The sequence below is a fragment of the Diorhabda sublineata genome, chromosome X (genome assembly GCF_026230105.1).
Source record: "Diorhabda sublineata isolate icDioSubl1.1 chromosome X, icDioSubl1.1, whole genome shotgun sequence".
NCBI lineage: Eukaryota > Metazoa > Arthropoda > Insecta > Coleoptera > Chrysomelidae > Diorhabda > Diorhabda sublineata.
In genome coordinates, this window is record NC_079485.1 from 9,471,243 (window position 1) to 9,476,231 (window position 4,989).

Below are 4,989 nucleotides of genomic sequence, written 5' to 3' on the forward strand. Positions count from 1 at the left end.
GACGTTTGATTATATTCATGTGAAAAGCTGTGCAATCCTTAATATCTTATTACATTTTTATTTTTTATTAAGAACTTGATATATTTCTGTACCTGCTTGCATAAGCTAATTACCAATGATATTTTAACAAAACTATAATTATTATATTTGTTGCGGATAGAGTTCAATATTTTATTTCTATGAACCAAAATGTTTTATTTTCAATTATTTTATTATTCTTATTGATATTTTTATATGACCATAACTATTATATTAGTTGCTAATGAAGTTCAATATTTTATTTTTATGAACCGAAATATTTTTTTTATTATTCTATTATTTTTATTGATCTAATTATATCGCTATAATTATTATATTAGTTACGGATATAATTCAATATTTTATTTTAATCAACCAAAATGTTTTTTTATACTATTTCATTATTGTTACATGATTCTACTTTTTTTTCATATTAGAATATATGTATTATCTGAACCAAATAAATAGCTAAATAATAAAGTTAATTTAACGAGATTCTGTTTTGTTAATCGTTTCATTATTTTAATACTACTAATTTCATTATCACGGTGCATTATTTAAAGCATTACTATAGTTATTTTCAAATCAGCGCGTAAAATTCAAGCGAATACCCTCTATAATCAGCGCCACCTATTTACCCATCAAAAATCAGCTCACATTTTTTAACCCAGAGACGTTACTCCTTCTCTACACTTCATATGCCGCTCTGTATAAAAATTTGACGGCAAAGTTCGATCCTAGCGACACCTATCCGACTGGCACCGTGCCAAGAAAAAAGATTTCTATAATCAAAGATTTGATCTAAGGTTCATATCCATTCTAATTTCGCGGGAAATTTGAAAATAACTCAAATGCTCAAAGCTAGTTGTCTCATCAAATTGTGAATGAAACAAAAGTATTATGCAAAATACTTTCATTTTACTAACATTTCAAATTCAAATATTGTTGTTTACAAGAAAATATGAATACCCGAAATTAAAATGCTGGTTAAATGAAGTATTTTGTAAAATATTTTGGTTTCACTTACAATTTATGTGACTACCAGGTCCGACCATTTAAATTTCACAATTAAATGGTTTATATAAAATATAGGTAGATGGAATATTGAAATACAGGATGATTATTATAATTTTTATTTTGTTTTTGACATTTTATAACTATATAATAACAATAACAAATAATGTTTTTAATATTTGTATTATTTTTCTTATATCTAATTTTAAATCAAAAATATATACGGATGCAGAAAAAATCGCTTGCAAACACAACTACTTCCTGTGTAATTATTTAAACGAGTACTTCTTGGAAGGTAACGATGTCTTCCGATAAAAGTCGCACCTGCGCGAGTATGGCTTAAGTTTCAATAGAATTATCGATGACGTCAAAAACAGAGATGGCGCACCTCCCAAGACTATTGTTTCATCTCCTAACTACAATTTACTGGAATGAGAATATTTCTTTACTGGTAACTTATCTGGATAATAAAAAAAACAATACCTCTTTCTTGTATATCTCTATAAATCCGCCGAATCTAGTCTACGCTTCAGTTAAATCTCTATATTGCAGTATTTCAGTCAATTCCTTCACTCATTTAGATCGTAACCAAATTGACTTCACAGAAACTTCTCCTCACTCTCAGTTTTAAATTTTTTCCCACTTTTATCTGTTCTTTTGAAAACACAAGAAAGACGACCTAAACCTTGATCTACTGAAACGAATGTCTAAATCTCATCGAAAATTGACACAATTTCATTCACCGACCGATATTTCTTATTAATTAATTTTGAAGACAGGGGCTCATTTTCATTTTTTAGTTTATTAACAAATAATATTTGATGCTTCGAATGATACAAATTTAACCATACTATTTATGGTAATATGTTCATTTACCAATTAACAAGTATATATGTTCTCATATTACAACCATTTTTTTATTAACCTCAAATTGTACTATAGTTTCCATGACATGACACTGAATATTAACTTTACTCAAAAACGGATTTTACAGCTAATTATCAGGAAGTAATAGTTCTTAATTACCAAATTTGTCATTATCAGCATTTATTATTTAAATCATTCTTATAGACCAATTGTACCAAAGTTAATGCCAAAAATTTTATTTTTTATTGCAGTTTTAATTGAAGTGTGGTTTCTTAATTTTTTCAGTATTATAGACTAAGAAGAGTTTCAAAATGAAAATTTATTATTTTAAGAAACTTTATTTTTTACTCACTCCTCCTAATGAGATTCGATCATCAACCATACAATTGCAAGCCTGGTTCACTCATCATTAAGCTATCGAATCTCTTATATTTTAGATTTATTTTACAGGAAATTATCATCAAAAAGAAAGTATGCGAAATTTGATTAGAAAATTCGTTCTAACGAACTAAGAATGCGAAATAAAGTGCGATGAAAAGGAAATTCAATGGCAAGGGTTCTTACACAAAGAATTTCTTGTTAGAGAATCCTTGACTTAATTTCTACATTTATGACACAAAAGGAAATTATTTTGGGATATTATGAATAACTTAAGGAAACGGAAATAGGTTTACCCATAATAGTCCAAAATAATTTGATGTATCAAGAAGAATTTTCTTCTCAAGTATGTAAATGAAAGTATGTTAAAACATTAAAAAATAATTTTAATGCTATAAAGTGATTTATAATCGTTTAAGTAGAAAAGATTGTCCCTACTAAAAATTAACCGAAGATTCGTCATACAAGATACCGTTAAATAGACAAATTCAGTATGCATAAAGTTTACACGAACATTTGGGTATTGATAAAATGAGCCATTAGAAATGGGACATAGCAATCAATTCAGACCGTAAAGCTGCTATCAACACATCGAGCTATCAAGTCATCGATTAGAAGTTTATTTGGGACTGTAGGAAACTCGATGCCCTAGGTAAGAACAAGATATTTTTTATTTGGGTTTCGGGTCTTCGGATAATTAAGGAAAACGGGTAAGTAAGGATTAACCAGAAAAGGAATGCAAAAGCCTTTTCATGGTTCGAAACCTTTCATTTACAAGTAAGATTTTCAGAAGGAACAACTCTTCCAAGATTCAATTACCTCCTTCGGAACATTAGTACTGCAAGTTCTAATTCAAACTAGAATATTTGTAAATATATGCTAGACCTTCTCACTACAGTCTCAGAAAGTACCTAGTTATCATACCACATGTTACAAAAAAGTGACCGTTTTGAAAAATAAATTTAACGAAGAATTTTATAATTTTTGTGCTGAAAATACAGTAAGTACATAACAATTGAATCTTAAAAATTATCTTAGCTAGTGCCGCTTCTATTTTTTTATTCGTGTTTAAATAATTGTTAGTTAAATTTACCTACGATTTTGTAAATTTTCGACACACATATTTTTTTAATTAACTCAAAAAACTGTTGTTTATAAAATGAACAGGAAAATAATCTGATTTCCGTTTTTTTTTTGTAACATAATTAAATGACGATTTTCCCATTCATCTATTCAAATCCAAAAGTTTATAAAATTTATAAATAAAACAATATGCACAAAATTATTGAATCAGAAATTTGGCTAGTCACTTCAGCAACAAAAAAGACTAATATAATCAACTTCTAAATTGCATTAATTGCACCGATTCAGCGTGAAGTTAGGAATCAAATTATGCCAAAGTCTTCTCGCGTTTACACGGCAGCATTTTATAATATAGCTACATTCAAAAAATAAAAAATACCAAACAGTTTTTGCATCATTAACAGATCCTGCTGATATTTTCATTAACGAAAAAATGAAGATCGTTCAAGAATATACTGCTAGTATGTATGACATCAAGAACTGCACCAACGTGAATGATGCGAAATTTCGCATTTTTATGAAAAATTACTCTGCTAAAGAAAACAGCGAGCAGTTTTTAAAAAAATAAAAGGCTTCGACTCCAACTCCATACCACCATGGTGGATATCATTGACTCGTTAATTCCATTAATGCAACGGATCCAATATGTATAAAACAACTGCGGTTGGTTCTTAGATAAATATTTAAAGCCAATAGAATTCATTGGAGATCATGCACCTCCAAGAATTGAAGACATTGTCGACACCACTGAAATAGAAAACGATGAAGAAGGTTGAGAAGTTGGTGATCACAGTTATCTGTCTGATGACTCGGAATCTCAATAGCATTTAAAAATTTATTATTTATTACAATAAACAAAATATTTTTTTTCAATTGTTGTTTTTAATTTTGTCTGCTAAAAATAGGAATAAAATTTAAGATAGAATTATATATGTATTGCTATAACCTTCTTATTTACTAAAGATATATATATATATATATATATATATATATATATATATATATATATATATACACTTCAATGTAACAAAATATATTATACACATATTTAATTAATTGGTTAAAAACTAATCCTATTTATTTTAATATGAAACTACTCAAAAATGATGCTCAGCATGTACGCGTCTATCGCTATCCTTTTTGTTTTCATGAGTAGAGAGCATGCGCACTCTCTCTCTGTAAAAGGCCGGGCTACAAACAGCTGTTATGTTGTGTCATCTTCTATCGCATGAGATGGTTGGTAGGGACCTCTCAGTGGCACATATTTACTCGGAGCAAAGTTTAATCTTTTAAAATTCGGCAAACGGTATTCAGGACTGATTTTTCGCAGGCAACCCTATATCATGTGTGTTCGTAATAAAATAAACTTTATTTCTATTTAAGTTTCATTCATTAACCAGTGCAAATTACTAGTATCGATTTACCTGGTCATACCTGGCAACCCAGGAGTTGTGACAGGAAAAATATGGGTAACTTTACTTTTGCATATACTATAAGTTGCATACTGTCGATTGGCATAGAATTTATCTGTTGACCAAACCGGTGAAATATATAAAAAAAAAAACTTTTTAAAAATTAATTAAAAATATACTGGACTGAAATTTGCAAGACAACCAATATGCAATATAT

At 28.5% G+C, this 4,989-nt stretch overlaps 1 long non-coding RNA gene across 1 annotated transcript; it reads left to right on the forward strand.

Moving 5' to 3' along the window:
- The first annotated feature begins 846 nt into the window (after positions 1 to 846).
- LOC130451182 (uncharacterized) lies at positions 847 to 4,232 on the forward strand. The gene is made up of 2 exons (XR_008910688.1): positions 847 to 3,277; positions 3,765 to 4,232. It is a non-coding gene; the product is annotated as an uncharacterized LOC130451182 (long non-coding RNA).
- Positions 4,233 to 4,989: the final 757 nt, after the last annotated feature.